Source organism: Echinops telfairi, unplaced genomic scaffold (genome assembly GCF_000313985.2).
Source record: "Echinops telfairi isolate 266 unplaced genomic scaffold, ASM31398v2 ScPeMD7_2;HRSCAF=8, whole genome shotgun sequence".
Lineage (NCBI taxonomy): Eukaryota > Metazoa > Chordata > Mammalia > Afrosoricida > Tenrecidae > Echinops > Echinops telfairi.
In genome coordinates, this window is record NW_022103898.1 from 14,661,643 (window position 1) to 14,675,564 (window position 13,922).

Genomic DNA, 13,922 nt, shown 5'->3' on the forward strand with positions numbered 1-13,922 from the left:
CTGCCCACCTATAACGGATGTATTGATTTGCCACCAATCACACATTGGTGAAAGTTTTCCGTGACTTCCCATATTCTTAGTGGTTTGGTTGGGGGTGGTGGGGGATGTAAAAAAGAAATGGTTACTACCATACACACTACCATAGTGGAGTTCACTCTCCTCTGGCTAGCTGCTGGTATTTCCCTCACAAACACCTACCTTTTCAACCTCATGGATTTCCAGAGCTGTCCTGGGTCATGTCTGTTGGCTTCCTTAAGCTCCCTTTGAAAACAGACAATTTAATAAAATCCTTGCTGGTTCCCATAGTGATAACTGTCACTGTGGCCTGATTGGCGTCAGAAAAACATACCAAAGGAGAAGGGGACAAAAGGGCAAGTGGCTTCGGCTGCTTACCTTTGTTCCGGATAGATGGGCTGTCATGGGAGACAAAGGTATGATTTGATGAGCAGCTTTCTTCTTTCCCATGTTGGCATGGTGGCTCCTTTTAGAAAGAATGCCACCTTTGTTACCTCCTTATTTCCCCATCCTCCTCCTCCATTCCCTTTTTACCACATCCAAGGCCCTCAGGAGGTACTGTTTGAAATTGCACTGTGTGAGGTGGGGTAGGTGGGAATGTTCTGTACGAACTTGGATCTAGGTGGGTAGATGAGGTAGAGACTCAGACCGAGTTAAATACTAGCTGGTAGTGGAAATTATTGCCAAGTTTTAATTTATTGACGAGAAAGGCCAATTGTAGTACAAAATTATCACTGCTTTTTCTAGACTTGCTATATACTTGCAAGGGAGACCATAACGAAGAAAAAGAGGACTTGGAGACTAAGCTAAGACCACTGAGCCCACTTTTGTGACTTAAGCATCCTTTTTAATGAAGCTGTCATTAATTATTTTGACTGTAAAAGTGGTTACCATGGGGAATGTTTCTTGGGCCTTGCAAGTAGACACAGACTCCCCTCTGCTGCTGCACCATCTGGGGTCCTTTCGTTGTTTACAGCATCCTCAGGGACTCTCTCTGGGAATTAACTGCAAGCATCCTACATGTAGTTTAATATCTTAAATGCTTTATGTTATTTGTCGGGGGGGGGGGGCGTCAATGAACTTCTGGATTGAAAAGACAACTACAGGAGAAGGAATGTAGGGAGATCTGTTGAACACTCATCTCTTGGAGCAGCGTTGTGGAAGGCCGGGCGGCATCTGGGAGTGTTGATGGAGGCTTTCATTGGCTCTTAACGATTCTCTGTGGACCTCTCCTGAAGGCACCACTCCTTTCTCACTGGTAGTTTGGCTGGGGAGTTGGAAGAGTTCACACTGCTTCGCTCATCTGACCGTCGGAGAGAGTGTGCGGATCAGTTACCTCAGAGAGTGGGTGTTAATGAAAACCATTTGAGCTATAGGTCAGGAGTTTTGAAGAATGGATGTCTGGATGTAGTTGACTGGGTACAAAAGAATGCTTATTAATTCTCTGTGGTTTATACCAACAGAGCCCATTAAATCCATATTAGTGTGTTCAGACCCCATACTTTCTTACCTTTCTGAGCTGTTCTTGTTGAGGAAGTATACTCTCTCAGTTGCATGGTTCCTCGTTTTGGTAGTCTGGGCCAGAACTTCAAGGATTGATGTGTGATCTTTTGGGCCAGGAGAAAAGTGGAGTTTCCTCTGAGCATGGAAACTAAACACTCTTCTGTTACTTCTCCCTTTCTTTCATCAGCAAAGTGTTTATAACATCATCTTCTAAGGAACTAGGGGACCCCTCCTCTCCAAGGACCATTTCTCTCCAGAACTCAGCAGTTTCATGTTGTTGTATGATCTTAAAATAATTTTTCTCTTGTACCACGGTGTGGAAGACACTTTGTGAGAATGGTGTCTTTCACGTTGGGTAATAGTCTCAGGGGGCTTTAGGCTTGGCAGCGAATCCGCTCCTTCTGCCTTCATTAGGAAAAGATTCTTAAGTGAGAACAGAGAAGAAACCTTTTGTTTGGGAGAGAAAATGGAAACCAGTTCTTCTGGGGCCAGAGTGGGCTCGTGTGTGATAGGGTTTGAATTCATCCTCTTCTTCCCTCCGAGTTGCAGTTGGTCCCCCAGCAGCTGTTTCCAGCAGTCCTTGGGATTTTGCCCAGACCCCTTGGGCTGGCTGGCTGTGGTGACTCACACGGCTGGGCTTTTTTCCACGCTACTTCTCAAGATGTAGGGCTAGGAGGGAAAGGGTGACTTTCGTTGCCCTGGAGCCGATATCCTGAAGGCCTCTTGGGTGTGCTTTTACTTTGACAGCCATGGCCCTGGAAGATAACACTGCTGGGGAAGGGGAGGCCCTTGCACTTGCTCGCTGCAGCGGAGACAGTGTTTTTCTACTCAGCTGAATGCTCCTTCACGCTGCTTTTTAGAAGAATGCCCCTCCCAAGCCTGGTGCTCGGAACAGAGGGCAACTTTCCTTTTCAAGCACAGGGAGGGCAGGCTGTGCAATGGCTGGATGACTGTTGAAACATTAGGTAATGAGAATGTGGATGATGTGCTCGTCTTAGAAGCCCCGAGGGCGTGGTGCCTAACGCATTGGACTGCAAACAGATGGGTGGGCAATTCGGAACCACCAGCTGCCCTGCCAGGGGAAGATGAGGCTTTCTACTCCCCGAAAGAGTTAGTGTCGGGGCAGTAGGGTTGCTATGAGTTCGCACCGACTCGTTGGCAGTGAGTTTGAGTTCTTGGTTTTGATGCTTTGTGAGAAGGTTTAGTTTCTTTCCATTTTTTCAGCGTGGCCCCTCCCTCTGCTGCCTCCCAGGAAGCATTGCCCTTCCCTCCTATTTCCCATTCAAGAAGGCCACCCACCGATGGCCAGCATGGGGATCTAGACGATTCTATCTCAGCTGACTGACTGACTGGATGTTTAGGTATTTGAGCCATTGTTTACTTTTCCCTGGGTAGGCGGGCTCTATGCTCATGTTTCTAGAATAACAAACTGCAGAAGATGTCCTCTCTGCCTGCACTTTTAAGTGGGAGCCACACACCACATGTGTTTGCCAAATTCTGGAAATGGCGCTGGTCCGAATTAGGATGGGTTCTGTTGAGTACCCACCAGATTTTCAAGACTCTGTACTAAACAGGACAAAAGACGATTTTGTGTGGTCTTGCTGAAATGCTAATTTTTGGATATATGGATTCAAGAAGCTATATTATGAAAAGTAATCTCACTTGTTTTTTTGTACCTTTTTTTTAATGTGGCCACTAGAAAATTTAAAACTTTGCACATAACACATATTTCTGACTCCTCTTGAATTTCTGCTGTTACTAGAAGGCACTGCAGTATTGGTTTGCTCTTTATTGGTCGGTTCTTTTTCTAGAACCTTGGAGAGACCTTTAATAGTAGTTGGGTATTCACAGCCCTGTATACTACTACCCTGTTTTCCCTAAAGTAAGACATCCCCTGAAAATAAGACCTACTTAAAGTTTTGCCTCTCGCTGAAATAGAAGGCATCCCCCCGAAAATAAGCCCCCTCCCCCCCGAAGCTACCGTAACTCTGGACTCTGGACGGTAGCGGTGGGCACTGCTGCACAGCTCACTGATGGCTGCAGCACAGCCGGAGCAGACAGGAAGTGTGAGGTCTCTTTTAATAAAACAATAAACAATAAATGTGTACCGTATTCTTCTTCATGGAAAAATAAGACATCCCCTGAAAATAAGACTTAGGACATCTTTGGGAGCAAAAATTATTATAATACACTGTCTTATTTTCGGGGAAGCAGGGTTATAACATGCTTTGTTTACTAGTCGTCTGTTGCTCTGTGTGTTAGTCTGGGTGCACTAGGGAAACAAATTCATAGACACTCGTGTATAAGAGAGAGCTTTATATACAAGAAGAATTGAACATTGAGAAAACATCCCAGCCCAATCCAAATCCAATAAGTCTGATATTAGCCCATATATCCGATGCCAATCTATAAATTCCTCTTCAGACTCACGCAGTACATGTAATGATGCTGAATGCAGGACGATCACAGGCCTGTGGATGGAAAGTCTTGTGGATTCAGTGGTGGTAGAAGCATCTCAGTGCTGGCGTGTGGCTCTGGCTAGATCAGTGTAGTTTCATCAGGCTCATCGTCAGCAATGTCTCCCAGCGAGCTATTTATTTCCTTTGCGCCTCCAATAAGGTCATCAAGCTGCGACCTGATTGACAGGCTGAACTCCACCCCTTCACTCTTAAGAGTCTTAAGTTGACAACAGATTATGTAACTACCACACTCTGCAACAAATTACTTGGAAATTTTGAGGCTTAAAACAACAAATACCCTTCTGATTTTTGATACTTTAAATCTTTACAGGAGCAGACAGCCTTTCTCCACAGAGCGACTGGTAGCTTTTGAACTGCTGACCTTCTGGTTAGCAGCTCAATGGGGACATAGTCCACGACACGACCCACATTCCTTTGCATCAATCAGGGACTCTTATATTCTGTACCTTTTTTGCTCATCTCCATTGTTAACATACCTGCATTTTACTGACTGTCTCTGATGATAGTGAGAACATCATAATTTTTACAGCAGTATTCTGAACAACTCTTCATTTCTGAAGGTAAAAACTGATGTGTAGCCAAAATAGTCCCTCTTGTGGGGGCAAAGGTGGATTTGGCTTTGCACTGGCATTGAACGCTGGTATGTGCATTATGTTTAGAGCTCTTTCATTTATTCCTCACTTGATTCACATGGAAGAAGGCTTTTGGGACATTACATGGATCCATGTGTGCTTTTACAGTGTATCTCTCTTAAGTACAATGCCGACCCCTTCGGGATCGCTACCCCTGAAAGGCTTACAGAAGAGGATCCTGTCTTCTTACAAGTAGGGAAATGGAAGCGAGTTTATTTGCTAATAATATGGAGCACTTGTTCCATGTGCGGCTGAGTGAGTGGTGGGGTGAGGGATGTAGGAGCCGGTGGGGCACAGAGAGCGAAGACACTATATGAATAAGTGTGTAAATCTGACCGCTCAGTTTTCAAAGATGGGTTCACTTGTGAAGTGAATAATAGTCCTCATCACATAGCGAATGAGTAAAAGAACAGAAATACTGTTAATAAAGCGCTCGGCACAGGCACATATGATAGGTTTGTTAATAGTCTCTTTAAGTTTTAAGATTTATGATTATAGAGACATCAAAATGCTTGTATCTTGAGCCCATCCTTCTTTACTTGACATGCTTGATTGATTGATTGCTTTTGCTGGCTCTGGGTGCCTGTTGTCTGCTGGAATCGGTCCAGGTCGTTATACTGACTCTACCCAAAGGGTTAGTTTCATGGTGGCTCTGGTAAAGCAGCTAAATGCTGGGCATGGTTCCATTCTGGGGGAGACACCCCCTACCTCACACTGATCAGAGGCTGAGGTTGTTTTCAATGTGTGGTAGTCCATGGGGAGTTCAAATAGTCCTGTTGTGGTGCGCTTCTTAGACTGCGTTTCCTCCCAAAGCTCACTCAGCCAGATTGATGCTGACTTCTAGGTTCAAGTCCTTCTGCCCTACCTCCTCCAATATTTTATTAGGGATCAGTCTCTTTGAGAAACCTTGTAGTCGCCAAACCCATCATTCCTTTCACCCGTGCTCCTTGGACAGCATCCAGAAGGCAGAGCCGCTGGCCATCTGTGTACTCTTGAGATCTCAGGTCTGACCCTGCCTTTTTTCTCCTGACCTGTCCTTCCAGGGGTCCCTTCCCTCCTGGACAATGCCGCTTTGTCCTTTGGAGCCCTTTTGCATAGTAAACATATTTCCCCAATCTCTGCCTGCCATTTCTGTGTTTTTCTCCTGACTGCATTTGCTTGCTTTCTTAGAGCATCCCAGCCCATCTCCTGGTCTGTGTTTACTCCTCCTCCTCCAACCGTAGGAAAGTGCTGTTTGCTTTCTCCCTGGCCAATATCATATGGAGCCCACGGCTCTTCCACCCTTGGGTGCAAGTCCCTCCTCTGCAAAGCTGGTGTAATCTGTTACATTACTCTACATTGTTGTCATTTATCCATTGTTTTGTCTCCCCTTCATTAAAAAACAAACACTCAAAACTTTTGGCCCTTGGATTATGGACTGTCTTCTTACTCGAAGTACTGCCATTATCTCAGGAGAGTCCCTTGTTGGTGTGGATGCCTGAGCTCAGTTCTTTAACCAACTCCACTGGCTTCATCTCATTTTCACCACCCTGGATTCTAAGGCCACACCCTGGATCTCGTCACATTTGTGGTGGCTTCCTATCTAAAGATCTGCATATCTCGTTTTCTCCTGCAGCAGTAAGACTCCTGCAGCTCTCACGGTCAGCTGCCCCCCTGCACTTGTGGGCGTGGGATCAGTGCACTGGTCCTCGCTGCCCTCTGCCCACTCTCCAGTTTTCCCAGGTCTTTGCTTCCTTCCCTATCTCATGTAGCTTTCACAGCCCTTTACTTAAGCCATGATTTGGTTAAAATTATTATTATTATTTTTTAATTCATTTTATCCACCTGTCAAAAACCACAGGTGTAGATCCGTCTGGCTGCCTGCTTTCATGGTTTCTAACCTCTCCTGCAGCCTGCCTGGCAGTCTATCTGCTTTTAAGTGATCCTTCTTGGGGATTTGCCACATCGGCTATTTCAAATGTTCCTCCTTGCCCTACATTCACTTTCCTTGCACTTAGAGTGAGAAATCTTGCCTCCTAATTTATAGATGAAAAAGAAAGCATTAAACTGAGACCTTTAGCTTCAGGCCACCACATTTACAAACGCTGTCTGTTATAGTGAAAGTTGCATCTACATGCAATGAAGCCATCTGGGATCCTTTCCATAATTTTTTTCTTTATATATAATTTCTTTCCTTTTTTTGTTGCTGAAATACACAATAGAATCGAAATACACCATAGAAAACATACCAATTCAACAATTTTTACATATACAATTCAGTGATATTGATTACATTCTTCAGCTTCTAGGTTTGTTTTTTTTTGTTTCTCCTAGATTTTTAATCTACTGTTATATTGACTTTTTTCACCAACTTTACACTTGCTTCATTACAAAGGAGCCCTGGTGGCACTGTGGTTTAAATGTTGGGTTGCTAGTCTCAAAATCTGAGGTTCAAACCTCTCAGCTGCTCCCCAGAGAGAGAAGATGCTGACTGCTTTACTAAAATGTTACGATCTCAGAAACCCTAAATAAAGGGCACTGCAAGTTGGAATCTACTCAGTGGCAGTGATTAAGAGGGGACAAGGAAAGGTCAGCTTTAGACATGCTGGGTTTGTGGTAACCACGAAGGCTGCAGGTGCAGGCACACGCTAAGCAGTTGCAGACAAAGTGCAGGAGAGACCTCTTGCAGTGAGTTTGGCTTTGTCTCTTTAGAAATGGTAGAGCTAGCACATTTCGTCTTTTTAACCCTCCAACTCCTGGTTACTTTTCCCCATCTGCATTCTGATTTCTCCCTCAACTACAGCCTTGCCACAACTCAGTGTCACCCATGTTTAAATCCACGGAATATCGTTTTCGGTCTTCTTTGTCCTCGAAATGCCTCCCTTGCCATGCCTCTGCTGGCACCAACCTTTAAAAACTTTTTCTCTCTCAGCCCACCACTTAAAAATCAGTGCTCCTCAGGGTTGGGCTCTATGCCATTTCTCTCGTACCGTGCATGCGCTCCTTGGGCAGGTGTGTCTTTCCCAAGGTCTGATTTGTCTCTTATATGCCAACAACTTCCAAATTGCTATCTGTAGCTGAGGTCTCTCCTGAACTTCGTCTGCAACTGCTTAGTGTGTGCCTGCACCTGCAGCCTTCGTGGTTACCACAAACCCAGCATGTCTAAAGCTGACCTTTCCTAGTCCCCTCTTAATGCAAAACTCTACCATCTGTCTAACTCCCTCTGTTAGAGCAGTCCTTCTGAAACTACCCTGACCATATCATACGTCATATATCTTAGTCTATCATATATCATATCATTCAGCTTTAGTTGCTTCCCATTAGATGATGTTGGTGATCTGGCTCCTGCATCATCTTCCAACCTTGGATCCCCTCCTGTGGACACCATGCACCTCTAGCCTGTGTTGCCTTTGTAATGCGCCTCCATCCCTCTCTTACTGCATTCACACTAACCTTGGCCTGCGCCTCGGCTGGTTTACAGATTAGCTTTCTTTGGGAACCTTTCTGGATTTCTAAGACTGGGTGAGGAATGCTGAAATGCTATCACTTGGAACCTTGTGTGTTTCCCTACCTATTTTATCTCACTATAATGCCAGTGCCTGCTGAATTTATTTTTCTCCTTCCAAACTTTTAAGTGCCTTGAGGGAGGGACTGTTTTGTAAGCCATTAAAAAGAAAAATTCCCAAAACGTCACATAGTGTTTGACATATAGTAGGCCCAGTAAATACATTCATTGTCTGTAAAGGTTGTATAACATACAGGATTTCAGAACAGAAGTAACCTGTAGAGAATCTATGCCCCAGATTTTCAGGATGAGCGGTCACTGCATGGTATTTGATTGCCAGAGGTCAGCATTTGAAACCAAGTCATATTCAAAAGTTGAAGCCTGTGTTGACCATTTCCTCAACTCTGAGTTCACTAGCTAAGCTGCCTGTCCTTGTGTGAAGGCTCTGTAGACCAGTGTTTCTCAGACCCAGTTGTCCACCAATGTCATCTGGGGAACTTCAGAAAGAATTATGTTGCATCAAACTCACCAAAATCACTTTTGTTTGTTCTGTTTCCTAGCTTGATAAAACTGTCTTACTGTTTTTTATAGAAAGGAGATTGCAGGTATCTCATTGCAAGAAGCCCTAGCGTCTAGATAGGGAGAAATGAGGAACCGCTTTCTGTCTCTGATCTGTGTGAGCTGTCCCTGTGAGCCCTTCCATCAAGCTGCACCACAGAATGCAAGCAGAAAGTTCCCAGCTGGTGTGGCTTCTGCCTCCTTCCCACTGGGTCTCTGGTTTGAGTCACTGTTGTTGCATCACTTGGCTCCTCATGGTAAGCCACAGATTAAATCCTCAGGCTGACCTGATGTCAGTTAGAAAATGGGGCTATTAGCATCCACAGGAGCAGGTTGTTTGTTATTTAATTACTTTTCAATTTCAATGCCATTTCCTCATTTTTTAGGGCTGAAACATCTCTTGTTCAGCCATTTGAAATTTGAGAACATGTGTGTTGCTTTTGATAACTTTGAGGAACCAACCAAATGAGTTTTTAAAATGGTTTTTAATAAGTGTGAGCTCACTGTGATTGCATTTGTTTGTGGTACAAAATGTATCGGTCTGCTCAATTAGCATGCTGTTTAGAATCTGTTCATGCCACAGCACCCGTATTTCGTCACAGCCTCAGGAGGAGGAGTCGAGGAGCCCCCTTAATTTGTTTTTTCCCTTGCTCTTTTGCCAATAGGACTTTTCAGAACCGTGGCTTTCAGAGGGGACTGCATTCTTGGCGTGTTATTTACATGTAACATTTCACAAATACAATACGGATAAGTGCTCATCATAGGGTGGAAAGATTTAAATGCCGAATGATTGCAGACATTTTACTCTTGTCATTAAAAAACACACAAAAATGCAACACAAATCACCAATCAGCATAGAGACACCCCAAAACACATCAAACTGTATTCCTTTCTTTATCTCCCCCAGGCTGTTTATGTAGAAAGGTTCTGTTTTGGTGGGTTTTTTTGTATTACTCTAAGTGTCTAGTTTACCCAGGAACTAAGAATTTATGATGGATTGCTTAAAGATTTGTCACAAATGACAGATCTGGATGTTTTTAATCAGAATGTATGTGTCTGATGATCACGTGGAGCTTGCTTGACATTGTTGATGAGTACATCATTATGTGACCTTGCATGGGAGGCGCCATCAATTGTGCATGTGCATTGTTGAACATCCTGGAAAGGTGCCTGGGTGATTATAGCTGTTTGAGATGCTTCTTTCTTTTGTCTGTGCCATTACTGTGTCTTGCTAGCCCAAGAGAGGTCTTCTTAAAGAGGGTGGGCATAAATAAAATGTGCATGTTCTTTTTCCTTTTTTATTTATTTAAATCATTTTATTGGGGGCTCGTACAATTCAACACGATCCATACATACATCCATTGTATCAAGCACATTTGTACATTTGTTGCTATCATCGTTCTCAAAACATTTGCTCTCCACGTAAGCCCCTGGCATCAACTCCTCATTTTCCCCCCTCCCGCCCTGCTCCCCCCTCCTTCATGAACCCTTGATAATTTATAAATTATTATTATTTTGTCATGTCTTACACTGCCCGATGTCTCCCTTCACCCACTTTTCTGTTGTCCATCCCCCAGGGAGGAGTTTATATGTAGCTCCTTGTAGTTGGTTCTCCTTTTCTACCCCACCTTCCTTCCACCCTCTGGGTATTGCCCCTATCACCACTGGTCCTGCAGGGATCATCTGTCCTGGATTCCCTGTGTTTCCAGTTCCTATCTGTACCAGTGTACATCCTCTGATCTAGCCAGATTTGTAAGGTAGAATTGGGATCATGATAGTGGAGGTGAGGAAGCATTTAGGAACTAGAGGAAAGTTGTATGTTTCATTGTTGCTACACCGCACCCTTACCGGCTCATCTCCTCTCCGCAACCCAACTGGAAATGTCCAGTTGTTTACAGATGGGCTTTGGGTCACCACTCCGCACTGCCCCTCATTCTTGATGACATGATTATATTGTTCTTGAATGCGTGATACCTGATCCCTTCGACACCTCATGATCACACAGGCTGGTGTGTTTCTTCCATGTGGGCTTTGCTGCTTCTGAGTTTACTTTCAAGCCTTTAAAACCCCAGACTTTATATTTTTTGATAGCCGGGCACCATCAGCTTTCTTTACCACATTTGCTTATGCACCTGCTTTTATCTTCAGTGATCGTGTTGGGAAGGTGAGCATCATGGATTGCCAGTTTAATAGAACAAAGTGTTCTTGCATGGAGGGAGTACTTGAGTGGAGGCCCAATGTCCTGCTGCTACCTTAATACAAACCTATAAATATATGCACATAGATCTATTTTCCCATCATCATATTTAAATATATTTACATATGTACATGCCTGTATTTAGACCTCTATAAATGCCCTTTGCCTCCTAGTTCATTCCTCTATTGACTTTTCTCTTGTCCCACTATCATGCTCAGCCTTCATTTGGGTTTCAGTAATTCCTCTCGGTTATATTGCCCTCAATCAAGCCCAACCAGGCCTCTTACACCCTCCTCGCCACTGATTTTGGACCTCTTGTTGTTCTCTTGTCCCTGGGTTTGTTTTAACACCACTACCTTTTCCCCACCTCCCCCTCTCCCATGTCCCCCCGAAACTGTCAGTCCTGTTGTTTTCTCCTCCAGATTGTATATCCAGCCTATCTTATCTAGATAGACCTGCAGAAATAATAATATGCACAAAAACAAGACAGAGCAAAACAAAGCAACTTAAAACAACAAAACAACAACAACAAAAAAGCAATGCCAAAAAAAAAGAAAAGCCTGTAAATAGTTCAAGATCTGTTTGTTGACCTTTAGGAGTGTTTTCATTAAGTCTGATGGGGTGCCACGCCCTGGCCCCAACGTCTATTGGTACTCCCTTGGGACTTCCTTGCCGTGCTCCCATTGCTGTTCTGTTGCACACTTTTAGTGGTTTGCCTTGGTGTGATGAGGTCAGATAGGGCGCAGTTCCCACACTGCGTTTCTAGTGTTGTCCCCTATAGGGCTATGGGTCAGTGAGGGATGTCGTGTCTTGTAGTGGGGCCCGGCCATATGGTCCTCTCTGTGCATTGGTTGCTCTGAGCAGGAATATTGTCCTCAAGGCCTGGTGGGCCAGGATGTGCTCCACTCTCTCTTACTTCCCCTTCATTTGCTCCCATGTGCTCTGATCAGACATGTTCCTCTCCCTGAGCTGTAGCTTCAGTGCTGTCCTCTGAAGTAAATTCTTCTGGGGGAGGGGCGGCCGCCCATGTAGTGTAGTTCTCAACCTTCCTAATGCCATGACCCTTTAATGCAGTTCTTCATGTTGTGGTGACCCCCAACCATAAAATTATTTTTGTTGCTACTTCATAGCTGTCATTTTGCTACTGTGATGAATCGGGCAATCCCTGTGAAAGGGTCGTTTGACCCCCCAAAGGGGTCGTGACGCACAGGTTGAGAACCGCTGCTTTAAAGTGTGATCTTTTATGATGAGCTGGTGCCCAGAAAAAGAGCTTGAGTTCTTTATGGAAGTTTTTCATTTCTTCCCTGTCCCACCTTCAGAACAGGCTCAGCGGGCTCTCCATTTAGACAATATGCTATAGCTGATTTTCAGTCGAGATGCGCAGCCCACAAGCTGGGCCTCGGCTTGTGTTTGACAGGACTTTGTTAAGTGAGTCAGAGAGGCTGAATTATTCATTCTCCCTCCTCATCATCCTGCTGTTGATATCAAATTCCCACTGTGTCTTTGGGGCATGGTGCCAGTCTTCACTATAATCGATTTCCTTGCTCGTGTGTGTGTGTGTGTGTGTGTGTGTGTGTGTGTGTGTGTGTGTGTAAGGGCATGTTAGGTCTCTCGTTGAGCATTCCCGATGGTTTAAAACCTCAATTCAAACTCTTTGAACCTCCATAGGACAGAGTAAAACTGCTCTATTGGCTTGCCAAGGCTGTAGTCCTTATATAGAGATCTTCTGAAAAGAGTTAGTCTTGGAAATTCTCAGGAGCAGTTCACCCTGTCCCATAGGGTCGCATGGACTCGATGGCAGTGAGTTTGGTTTGGGGTTTAATCCTTACAATCCTGCCACATCTTTCTCTCTAAGAGCCGCTGGTGGGTTTGAACGGCCAATCGTCTCATCAGCTGCAGAGTGCCTGACCACTGTACTACCAGTGCTCTTCCCAGTTGCCCAGGAGAGGGAAGAGTGCTAATAAGCATATGTAGGCATACATAGAACACTTAGTGCCTCACTGAACGTATAGTGGGTTTGCGGCTCTTATCGTCTAAAGGAAAGTTGGAATCAGTCCTTTTATTGTCCAGGATACAGAATTTTCTTTCAGAAACAAGGATTTGCTGCCTGATAAATTATGAGTAAGACTGTGATCGATTAGCACACCTGGGGAAAGAGACTGTTCGTCTTTCTTTGTGTTCTCTAATTCTGGTGCCTTCTCGTCATTGTTTTTCTTTGCGAGGATAGTTCATTGTAGAGCCATAGATGGTTAGAAATAGGCACTGAGAGACAATCTGGCCTGGAGGTTGCTCACTGTGGCCACTGCAGTGGCGATGGGCAGGTAAACAGAGTATTTCAAGTCATTTAAATCCACAAACTATTGCCATCAAGTTGATTCCGATTCAGAGCGACCCTCTATATGGAGTTTCCCAGACTTTAAATCTTTATGGGAGCTGCCAGCCTTATTTTCTCCCATGGAGTGGCTGATGAGTTTGAACTGCCAACCTTGAGGCCAGCAGCTCAGTGCCTATTCCACAGTACTACCAGGGCTCCTCTTAAAGACATTGGAACTAAACACTTAAAAACTAGAGTGAGCGTTCACATGAAATCCAGATTTCTGCCTTCGTTTGGCAATGCTGGGCCACATTCCTGGGTGGCGTCAGACTGTGGGAGCTGAAGTGTGGCTGTTCCCTTTAGGAGTGGCCCACTTGAACCAGCCCTCCAACCTCCACCCACTATGGTACTCAGTACAGCTTGTTTCACCGTCTAAGCTATTCCACTGATTTCATAGGAAAAGGGATTGACCAAAGATCTTTACAGGAGTGACTTCCAGGCCAGCAAATTGTTGGTAGTAGGAATATCTTACCTGAGGATTCATCTGTGTTCTTTAGATTCTTTATTTATTCAAAATACTTACTGTGTGTATACTGAGTGTGTATGTTGGGAGTGTTTCAAGGAATATAATCAAGCCCCTTGATCTTGATTTGGTGTTGAGAGACCAAGTGAAACTGCCTATGGGGCAGTTGCCACCCACCATTACTGTGTCACATCAACCAAAAAATGATGCTGTCTT